Source organism: Engystomops pustulosus, chromosome 1 (assembly GCF_040894005.1).
Source record: "Engystomops pustulosus chromosome 1, aEngPut4.maternal, whole genome shotgun sequence".
NCBI classification, from domain to species: domain Eukaryota; kingdom Metazoa; phylum Chordata; class Amphibia; order Anura; family Leptodactylidae; genus Engystomops; species Engystomops pustulosus.
In genome coordinates this window covers 11,500,116-11,512,586 of record NC_092411.1, presented here as the reverse complement: position 1 = coordinate 11,512,586, position 12,471 = coordinate 11,500,116, and positions in this window count along the sequence as shown.

Sequence of the window (12,471 nt, the reverse complement as noted above, 5' to 3'; positions counted from 1 at the left end):
GTTTATCAGGATGGATTGTGATGGTTGATTTCCTTTAGAGGGAACCTGTCAGGGCAATTTTGGATTTACAGCTCTGATTTTCTGGAAAATTCCACAGAGCAGGAAAGTGTTAACAAGCTTTACTACTTACTGGCGGTGGTCACTTTCTGCTGACAGGTTCCCTTTAAGTGCACAATGAAGATGAGGAGAGCGATTCCTGTCTGATGGGATGGAAAGTATCAGAGATCGGGAGATGTTGTGGCTTCCATGATGTGTAGGGTGTTTTTGATTTCCTAGATGTCTAACAAGACCTTCCCCCCACTGGGGGGTTATCCTAGAATTAGAATCTCCCCTTTCGGGTTCTGTGATTGGCTGTTCCCGGATATTTGGCTGCTGCTGGTAAAGGTACTTTGTTTATTTGCTGATTTTCCTTTCTGTATATAATTTATTTTGATATTGAAGGTCTAGAAGACCCTCTATAGACCCTCTAGAAGACCCTCTATAGACCCTCGCACGGATTTGTGTCCTCCATCGTCTTCTCCCTCCACCAGGGCTAAATCCCACCCACTGTCCAGTCCCGTTTAGTCGCCCTTCAGCTTGTGGGTTGGGTCCAGGTGCCTGATATATCCAGTGGTCCCATCAGAGCTCTGTGCACCTAAGATCAGTTACCCAAAAATTTTGTCTTCAAAAATGTTTACATTTGCAGAATCCTGAAATCTTTTCTTAGATTTATTCTCAGAATGTGAGATCCAAAGTTTCCAAAACTTTTTGGAAACTTTTTTTTTTTTTTTTTTTTTTGAACACGAGGGAAGAGAGGTGGGAAAGGTGCAGAGACCTCTCCCCGCCCAGGTCTATCCTAGATGGTAAACATCAGGTCCATCACTGACCTCCATGATCTGCAGGGTAGGACCTCCATGATCTGCAGGGTAGGACCTCCATGATCTGCAGGGTAGGACCTCCATGATCTGCAGGGTAGGACCTCCATGATCTGCAGGGTAGGACCTCCATGATCTGCAGGGTAGGACCTCCATGATCTGCAGGGTAGGACCTCCATGATCGGCAGGGTAGGACCTTCATGATCGGCAGGGTAGGACCTTCCAGGGTCCAACATGGCAGATCATCATTTCCAGTTTGTTGACTATTGGTCACTCTCAGAAATTCTTAAAGTAGTTGACACAAACGTAAATTAGGGCTAAAACTCCCGTTACCTATCATATTAACACCTCCCTCTGGTGCATATTGTGTCCCAGGGGGGCGACCAAGAGCCTCATCCAACCCATGGAGGTCTACAAGACATAGAAGGGCAATTACAATGAGTGCCTTGTCGTACACTATATACATATATGTTCTCAAACTTCTGCCGCCTTTACTGCTCCTCAGTGCTCTGGAGTGTGCTGCGCTCTGCTTGGGTTGGTGTGTTAGCAGTTGGGTTAATGATGTAAACCCCCCCCCCCCCCCCATTGAGCACAAGTCCATGAGTGACGACTAGCGCCCCCTATTCCAGAGAGGTTGTGAACACTGCCCTGAGCATTCATGTTACACTATGGGGCACATCTACTCTGTGCAATGGAACAAAATCAACTTTCCAGAAACCTCTGCCTGTCTGTGGTGTCCTTCATTACCATATAACCCGGCGCTTAAATACTCTGCGCACTGGAAACCATAAACTCATCACAGAGACTGATAACCCAAACTCTGTAAGATTGGATCAATTGCTCTTTAGAAACAGATTTCAAGGTCCAAAATGGCTCCTACGACAATCATCGCCTCTTCGTAAAGAGCAGACTCGTGTTTGTAGAGGAAATCCTCATTTTATGTATATGCAAATCAGCCTACAGGTGCACTCTGGGACATTCACTCCATGCTCTGCCTGATCCCTGACCTATAGATAAGGGATACATGTATTAGGTGACAAATTCTCTTCAATGACACAAACCTGTAAGACAGTCGTCTCGCTATATAATATTATAGATCCAGATTATATAAAGTGCTGCAGCCTCTGAGCTTGGACCTTTATCACACAACTTGGATCTTCGTTCCTTTGTCACTGGATTATCACATCCGTAATCCTGTCTCTTACACTTATTCCAAGATTTAATAACATAAACCTGTAGGATGGATTTGTGTCTCTGGGATGATGAATATTACATTGTAGCTGTGTATACAGATTATTCATAGTGCTGCAACCTCTGAGCTTGTACCTGTATGAAATAATTTGGGATTATGGATTTGATAATCTATCACCAAAGGAATTAAGATCTATCTCTGGATTGGGGAATATTCTAGATCCAGATTGTATATAGTGCTGCAGCCTCTGAGCTTGTACCTTTTATGAAAAAAACTTACATCGTACTTCCTTTGGTGCTAGATTATCAAATCCATTATCCTATCTCTTCCACTTCTTCCAAGATTTTGTAACATAATCCGGTGGGATGGACCCATCTCTGGACTGAAGAATATTACATTGTTGCTGCGTATACAGATTATATATAGTGCTGCAGCCTCTGAGCTTGTACCTTTATCACACAACATGGATCTTCGTTCCCAAATTGCTGGATTATTAGATCTGTAATCCTATCACCTCCTCCACTTCTTCCAAGATTTTGTACCATTATCCTGTGGGATGGATCCATCTCTGGACTGATGAATATTACATTGTTGCTGCGTATACAGATTATATATAGTGCTGCAGCCTCTGAGCTTGGACCTTTATCACACAATTTGAATCTTATTTCCGGAGTCCCTGGGTTATCGGATCCATAATCCCATCTCCTCCACTTCTTCCAAGATTTTAGAACATAATCCTGTGGGATGGATCCATCTCTGGACTGATGAATATTACATTGTAGCTTTATATACAGATTCTGAGCTTGTACCTTTACCATGTAACATGGATCTTTAGTTCCTGAGTCCCCAGGTTATCAGATCCATAATCCCATCTCCTCCACTTCTTCCAAGATTTTAGAACATAATCCTGTGGGATGGATCCATCTCTGGACTGATGAATATAATATTGTAGCTGTGTATACAGATTCTGAGCTTGTACCTTTACCATGTAACATGGATCTTTAGTTCCTGAGTCCCTGGGTTATCAGATTCTTTATCCCATCTCCTCCACTTCTTCCAAGATTTTTTTTGAATCCGCCATTCCTTGATGGGAAAAGATACCAAACCAGAATAGTGAGATGCCAGGAGTGTATGTAATCAGGGGCACACGCCCCGCACCTGTGCCAGCTCCCTGTCTGATGTCTGGATTAGCAGATGATTATCCCACAGCGTTCACACACGGTGACTCATCCCGCCATCTTCTTTTATCAATCCCTTGTTACCTTCTCCCTAATGAGAGCTCAGCATGTTCCTAGAAACACTTTCACACCCACGTCTCCACCACAAGCTCCTCGCACACCAGCGCCACGTCTTCCCGCCGCATCCGAGGAGTTCATCGTGTACACCTGCTCCCAGGAGCCGGAGGGGATGTATAAGGCTTCTCCTCCCCATACACAGACCTGAACTATGAACGATACATTGTACTCGGGCGTCTGGTACAGACTTTGCATTACACCCCGACAGCTTCATGTTACATCTCTGCACCACAAGAGGCGCCCGTCACGTTATAGACGACCTCCACTCCCCTGTCCTGCAGATTGTGGGGTCTGCGCTGTTGGATCCCATACAGACATCCTCTATGGCAGGCACGTCTGTCATCACCTATAGCCATATGTACTGAATGGCGGAACTAGACATCCCGCATGCGCAATACATTATAGGGAAGATGTTCTACCCTGGTGTGTAATACAGAATATACTCTATATCTATGCTCTGGGCTGTACACCCATCCAGGGTACTGGATATCACAGAGCTGCAACTTTATTGATCAGCAAATCTTAAAGGGGTTGGACACTTTTCAATAAATCTCTTCCATTGTCTCTGCATGTACTTGTGTCTTTTCCTCCTTTGAGAGCTTCATCCTTTCCCTGTTCTTCCCATGCTGCCCCCTGCATATATACATAACTTCCTATCACTGCTCAAAGCCGTTCTCATGGTGTCTCCCACTGTGTCTCTTCCCCTCACAGTCCGACCTCACTGACAGGGGAGTTGGAGGGAGCAGGATAAGTTATAACTGTCCTGCTACAGCTCCGCTTATTCATCAGATCTTAGACATGTAAACAAAGAATCACAGAGAGTCTGCACACAACACAAAAGTAAGTAGCAGGACTGCTGAATCACTTGATGAACATTCGGGGATTATTATTAAGGCAGTAAAGGCACATGGGCAAAATGTAAAAGAGTTGCCAACCCCTTTAAAGATCTGTTCCCTATCTTTATGAAGGCTGCAGGATATAGTCAGAATGGAAGGTTGGGAGATTCTGCTTCAGTTTTTCTCTCTCTTTCATTCTGTGCTGAGGCTCATGCTGTGGGAGGGGAGATAGAACTGCAGGATGTGGCTCAGTGCACATGTAAGAGGTGGGACATTGCGCACTCATTATATACTGTATGGTGCTGGATACAGCCGCCTCCACTATCATAGTGACATTGCTGAAGTTCATGTAAGGTGAGCGCCCCCATTGTCACACTGTGTCACCTCTCCCTGAGCCCACACCTCATGGCTCCTCAGCATGGATCTGTCTGTGTGTTCCCGCCGCCCCGGGGCCCTGCGCTGACAGCCAGTGTAAAGTTCCCAGACTTTTCCGACTTCCCATCAACATTTACTCAAAACAGATTTCGCATCCCAATGTGTGAACACAATGAAAAGGAAGGAGCGCCTCCAAAATTATGAACATGTGTCCTCCCTGGATCAGACTGGGGCCGCTCTACCCTGGTATTCCTGGAGATATCACTGCCAAACCTCATCCTACACTCCGGAATTATACCAGAATAAGGAGAGGTGCGGCCCGAGCACAATATACTGCTCATGGGGGTCCTGGAAGACAAGATCTGGGCTGCTGGAGGCAGTAAACGAAGGCTCATGGATGGCATTGAGGAGAAGCGTGGATATCCGAGGTCTTGTCATACAGGAAATGCACCAGCACAATCCATCCTGATAAACCAGGGACATTACTCATAGATCCAGGCACCGGGACTGTGGGATCTGCTTATATTTATTATCCATGGCCTCCTCCTTTCTTTTAAAAATCAATTTTATTAACTATGTTAATAAAGGGCTCTGGGGGGTGTTACCAAAGCCCCACCCTGCTGTAGCTCCTCCCTCTGCTCCCTCAGGACTTCCCGCCTACTTCTGCCTGATGTAATCTCACACAGTGGCTCTGCTTCTCCCACTCCCTGTACAATGACCTCTGTAAAGGTCACAGAGCATGCCCACAACACTCTCTCATACAAGACTCCAGTCTACAGGCTAAATTAGTTTTTTTTCTGCCTACACTACTATTAGAGTAGGTCACATCATTTACGAGACCCCCTGTGTCACATCAGGGGGTCATGGAAAGTGCACCTGGTAACACGAAAACTTTGAGGTATGACGATTCTAGAACAAACTACAGTAGTATTTATGGTCTGACCTGTAGAATGATGGAGATAATTGTGTCAAAGGTCCATATAGATAGACATGAGATGGCTACAAAGATACATTAGATATGAGACCGAGGATCTATAGATAATGGATATAGAGCACCTCAAAGATTCCGCCTATACATCGCAGTCCAGAGGAGGGCGCTATCATTCCTAGCTCACCGCAATGTAGATTCCTTCCTTGGTAAAGCCTGGCAGCAGCAGGGGGTCCCTTGGAACCCAAACATGAACCAATCAGGGTTGACCAAAGCCAAAATCATGGCCATGGTACACAAGGCCCAAGAGGAACATGTCAGTGACTGGAGGACCACCATAGAGACATCCTAGAAGCCGACCATCTACCAGGGTCTACAGAGAGACTACAGACCGGCCCCCGTATCTGGAGACACTACCGGACCCCAGAGACCACCAGATCCTGAGCCAATACAGACTGAGCGCCCACAACCTGCCATGGAGTCCGGGCGGCACAGACACAGGTACGTGCCCAGGGAGAGCAGACTGTGCCAACAGCGCCAGGACCAGGAGCCACCGAGGTCCACTTCCTGCTACACTGCTCCAGATACTCAAGGAGAGATTGGAGCAGATTTATACGAGCGCTAAAATTACTTGATCCCTGGTGCACAGGCAAGAATAAGACCTATATCCCCCATTGGCTTGGAGGGGTGTGATGGGGGTGCGCCTGGGTGCCTGAGACCGTTTAGGGGGTCGGTGATTACATGAGACTACATTCGGTGGTCCCTCTTCTGTGCCGGTGGTGAGGCTCACGTAGTGACTGCTCTCTCCTCGTCCTCTTCCTCCTTCATGATTTTCTACCTTACCTTCTGTATTTATTAGAAATTCCTGCTGAAAATGTGGCTTTTTGGGTCAGCGGTGAGTATCTGCTTTTCCCCCACATCTCCCTGAAGAAACCTTGAAGGGTTTGATCTTGGCAGACTTGATGTTTGGAGGCTTAGGGTGAGGTGGTGCGCGGCGTCCTGCGGGACCCTCCTAAGGACTTGGAGAGGGGTCTGCATCGTGTCAGGAGTGTAACACAGAACATATGAGGTGCGATCCCCTCTCAGTCACATCCTTGTGGCTCTGCACGGCAGGAATTTGGCCATTCGGAATTGGGGCAATGACTTATTACACAACAGGAAGACTCGTAGGGTCGGTCGGGGGCTGAGTCAGCAAATTTCAAAGGTCTGGAGGGTTTTCTTTATCAGGTTTTTTCACTAAATCCGCTGATTAATGAGCTGAGAAGAACACAAGACACAGGACGAAAGCGATCTCCAGAGAAGATATATGGACACTCCGGGTCCGGCTGTAATACCGCAATCCACTGCTGGAGCCCTGCCGACCGCTCCTCGTCTTCTAGAGGAATCTCAGATCCACGGCGTAAAGATCGGCTTTCCTATAGTGATGCTCGTTGCCAACAATCTCATTCTTGCTTATCTAACGTGGGTGGTCGAAGGTTCACAAGTGGCCAAAAAACATCTCAGACCTAGGCGAAATCCACTGCTCGATCAGCCAAGAACGAGTCAAATGTTGACCCCATTGAATGGATGAGATGAGATCCTGAATTCAAGGGTCCGTACAGCCCAACATCACTTGTAGTGGGTGAATTTTTCGGCAGAGTTGACCTTGCAGTACTGCAGCCAGTGTTATGTATTGTCCCTGTGTGAAATCATATATTTTTGTATTTTTAGTAGCAGCAGGACTGTGAAATATGGATTTCTATTCCAGGACTGTAGCTCCTCCAAGACTGGGAGCATGTCCTCACACTGCTGTGCTCTGTGCTCTCTGTAGTCAGTGTTAGGTATTGTCCCTGGAGAGATGTACAATCAGACCTTTTGTGTATGTTGTTAGTAGCAGCAGGACTGTGAAATATGACTGTGAAATTTTAATCCTAAAATTGATATTTTAGGATTGTTGCTTCTCCAAGTGCACTCCAAGTGTATCCTCACCCTGCTGTGCTCTTTACTCTCTGAAGCCAGTGTCGGGTATTATTCATGGAGAAATGTATAATCAGACCTTTGTGTATGTTATTAGTATCAGAAGGACTATGAAAAATACATTTATGGTCTAAGTGCACTAGGGGTGTGCACTGCTGTGCTCTTAGCTCTCTGCAGTGAACTGATCTAAAGCCCTTCCTTTCTGCTTTCCCTTGAGGCTGCAATAGACCTCTACATCAGTCACTCAAAACGGATTGAGGGAGAAGCTGTGGAGAAGTTCAATGCAGAAAGCTCAGAGCACAGCAGTGTGAGGACTGAGGGAGAGGCTGTGGAGAAGTTCAATGCAGAAAGCTCAGAGCACAGCAGTGTGAGGACTCGCTATCTATGTAACCCTAACACCAACCCTAATGAAAAAATGTGTATAAAATGAACAACACAAGATGGGACTTTTAATTAAAAAAAAACTGGACTAGGGGGGGGAATAATAATCTGATTAATATTAGTTTGTCTGAAGCAAATCAGGAATAATTTGGTTTTTTTTTTTCAGCGCTGGTAAAAAAATTGTCCTATTTGTCCAGAATCTGCTCATCTCTAGGACGCACATAGTCCTGCATAGGAGCTGCATACACAGAACGAGACATATACAGTAAATCTATAAATGAAGATTTGTTACAATGTTGCTATATTTTAGTTTTCCCTGCGTCGGAGCGATACAAAGTGTTTATTCCCCCCCCCCTCCCCCGGGTTATCGCGTTCCTCCGTGGTGCCAGCGCTGATACTACAGATAATGCATGAACTTCCCATAATAACCTTTTCTGTCCTTCCCATGTGACCTTAAACATTTGGCCTCAGACAACAATAATTAGATTGAAGTTCCCCAGGACTTGTGGTGCCTGTAAACATGCGTGTCCATAAGTCTGCACGCCCCGGCTACATAGGGACACATTGTTATCCGTAATCTATGCAGACGCCTGTCCCCTGATTCTCCCAGTGAATCGCTCGGCTGTCATCCGGCTGACATCACCGCCCTCCTCTACATTTAATATTCGCCTTGTGACTTCTCGCTTCACTCGGCCCCTTGTGTGGCGCTGGCAATAAGACACAGAGGAGCTGGCACCCGGGCACGGAGCGCGTCCTGAGCGGCCAACACTGACGCCTTGTATAGAGACCTATGGAGCCCGCGCTGCTGCTGCTGCTGTATGTGTCACCTCACGTCCTATACATAGAATATTCATTCCACGGAGTGCGACGTGATGATACGATATGTGCCGAGGGGGGGCGTGCGACATGTCCAGCGCTCCCTGCCCCAGGGGGGGTATAGATAGCACAGCACCGGAGGATAGTGCCCAGATGGCGCATCTACTAAGGCTTTGTGTGACACCGTGCGGTATATTATATTTAGAGTTTATGATGGTCGCGGTATTATATAGTATTAGAGCGGAAGAAAGTGTTACATCGTTATACGAGCGACGCAATGTATGACACCTAGAAGTGGGCGGGGTTATGTGTATTGGTAGGAGCAATATCAGGATATATGAGATTAAATTCCAATATAAGACCGGCCCCAGGATGATGAGAGTGATAATCCTGATAGAAGCGGTGCTACCCATATATTGGTCATAAGTTGAAATTACTATTTAAAGCATCGATTATAGGGGCACAACAATAGATTGATGAAAGTTATCAGACTGATGAAGGTCCAGTCTCTTGCCCACAAAGGGGGTTCCTTGCATCTGTACCCCCTATTCACAAGATATAGATAGATAAATGGCTCCGTACCTCTGCGTTCAAACTCTACGGCACGGAAGAAGATGGCTCCGTACTGGGTCTGGTTTTCTTTGCCAGTGCCACGTGCTTGGCTGTAACTCCAACTGGCCTTAGATTTAGTCTTGGATTTGCATGTGGGGTATATAGGGATATGCCCCCCCCACCCCCCTCTTCCTGGTCAGTGGTTGGACCCTACTGGTCTCATGCCATGGACATTGAATAACTATACAATGAATCTGGCATATTACATCCCAGCATCACTGGACACACAGCGTAGGTCCAGCATATGCACAACGATGCAGGGTGGACTACGTCGTCTTCATTGAAGCAGCAAACAGTCACTGGGAGCACCAGAGATGGGCCGGATTCAGCAGTAGATCTAAAATATTCTAAATCTCAGGATTTTTTTTACATCTTCAATGTAGGTACAACTGTTCACAAGTTTGTCTCTCCTAGCGTACTGTCTACACTTACATTTCCCCGCTTGTTTTATTTGTTTTTTAGTCTGAAATAATATTTCTAGCCTAAAACAAGTCTGTGCTTCCTGGAGAAGCAGCTCCTTATACAGCGCATAGAACTTCCTGTGGCCGCTCCTGTACATATCACCGCAACAGGAAGTCAGGTGGTGGTCAGGTGACCTTAAGAACCCGGAACACTCCGTAACATCAACTACTCATATACATCACTGTGATGGTACAGCCGCGTGCAACAACTGATACAATGTAGCAATGGTAGGGATCATAGACAACTCCAATCCAGGCCATGAGCCTCCTTATATGACGTAGTGAATAACAACCACGGCATCAATAGGATTACAGGAGGCTGATGGGTTGTTATGGCAGAGACCAGGCTGATAGGACACCTGTCAGCATCAAGCTGACAGGTAAAATACCCTGCAATATAGAAGTGTTATACAGGAGGATTTTAGTGTATTCTATAAATAATCAGGTCAAACCATAAAGAAAAAAGTGAATTGTTATCCCTCAAAAAGTTAAAATCTAAAATGGTACAAAGAAAACTTCTCCTATGACTCTCAGAACACAACAGCAACGAGTTTCTAAAGGGCAAACCTTAAATTTTTTCGCTTTTTTCCATCCCTCCTCAAAAAAGTATTTGTAGACAAAAATACTGAAAGTTGCTTGATACATTTTTGTCTTCCACAAATTGGTTCTATTTAAAACTCATTTGGCAATAAAAACAAAAACAGCTTGATGTACGTTGCGTTACATCAGTGGTTGCGTTACATCAGTGGTTGCGTTATATCAGACGTTGCGTTACATCAGGCGTTGCGTTATGTCATGAGTTGCGTTACGTCAGGCGTTGCGTTACATCAGACGTTGCGATACATCGGTTGTTGCGTTACATCAGGCGTTGCGTTACAGCAGTCTTTGCGTTACGTCTGTTGTTGCATTACATCCAGCGCCACGTTACATCAGCTGTTGCATTGCATCAGGCGCCACGTTACATCAGGCGTTGCGTCACATCAGGCGTTGCATTACATCAGGCGCCACGTTACATCAGGCGTTGCGTTACATCAGGCGTTGCGTTACATCAGTCGTGGCGTTACATCAGGCGTTGCATTACATCAGGCGTTGCGTTACATCAGTCGTGGCGTTACATCAGGCGTTGCTTTACATCAGGCGTTGCGTTACGTCAGCCATTGCATTACGTCCGTCTTTGCGTTACGCCAGTTGTTGCGTCTGTAGTCATCGCTGTGGACTTCGGTTTTGTCTCTGATGTTCCCGACCTGTGGACCTTGTGTTGGGTTTGGGTCTATTTTTGACCTCTCTCCATCAGATCTCCGGAGGAGCGGAGTTGTATCTTACACCTTATTTATTATCCTCCGGCCCGGACTCTATTTCCAGCGGTCATTGCGGTTCCTTGTTGATGGTAATATTTATAACGCTCTTGGAAGGAGAACCAGGTTATTTCCAAACTCTCCGAATTACTAAAAATATTTCCTAGAGAAATAAATATCTTCGATCATTTGGGTCAGGGATGAATAAAATTGTGGTTTCCACCACAAACACCCGGAGCCTCCGGAAATAGCCTGACATCTCCATGTTCCTGGCATGAGGTGGAAGAAGCATAGCCCATTTGGCGCCAACGTCTCCTGACCTGGTGCTGGGACGGAGAACTTTACCTCACACTTTGGACAGTGAGCACCGGGCAAGAAGAACAAAACCTCCTGCTCTGGTTCTTCTGAGACTTCTCCGTAGCAGAACCTGCCAGTCTAGCAATGAAACCACATTGAGTTGGCAGCCGGTACCATGTGACGTAGTCTGACCAGAGCTCACGTCCCCTTCTTCTCCACCAGTGGAGTTTGTGTCTCCTTCTTCTCCACCAGTGGAGTTTGTGTCTCCTTCTTCTCCACCAGTGGAGTTTGTGTCTCCTTCTTCTCCACCAGTGGCGTTTGTGTCTCCTTCTTCCTCACCAGTGGAGTTTGTGTCTCCTTCTTCTCCACCAGTGGAGTTTGTGTCTCCTTCTTCTCCACCAGTGGAGTTTGTGTCTCCTTCTTCTCCACCAGTGGAGTTTGTGTCTCCTTCTTCTTTACCAGTGGAGTTTGTTTCTCCTTCTTCTCCACCAGTGGAGATTGTGTCTCCTTCTTCTCCACCAGTGGAGTTTGTGTCTCCTTCTTCTCCACCAGTGGAGTTTGTGTCTCCTTTTTCTCCACCAGTGGAGTTTGTGTCTCCTTCTTCCTCACCAGTGGAGTTTGTGTCTCCTTCTTCCTCACCAGTGGAGTTTGTGTCTCCTTCTTCTCCACCAGTGGAGTTTGTGTCTCCTTCTTCTCCACCAGTGGAGTTTGTGTCTCCTTTTTCTCCACCAGTGGAGTTTGTGTCTCCTCCTTCTCCACCAGTGGAGTTTGTGTCTCCTTCTTCTCCACCAGTGGAGTTTGTGTCTCCTTCTTCTCCACCAGTGGAGTTTGTGTCTCCTTCTTCTCCACCAGTGGAGTTTGTGTCTCCTTCTTCTCCACCAGTGGAGTTTGTGTCTCCTTCTTCTCCACCAGTGGAGTTTGTGTCTCCTTCTTCTCCACCAGTGGAGTTTGTGTCTCCTTCTTCTCCACCAGTGGAGTTTGTGTCTCCTTCTTCTCCACCAGTGGAGTTTGTGTCTCCTCCTCCACCAGTGGAGTTTGTGTCCCTTTCTACTCCACCAGAGGAGTTTGTGTCCCCTTCTTCTTCACCAGTGGAGTTTGTGTCTCCTTCTTCTCCACCTGTGGAGTTTGTGTCCCCTTCTTCTCCAGCAGTGGAGTTTGTGTCTCCTTCTTCCT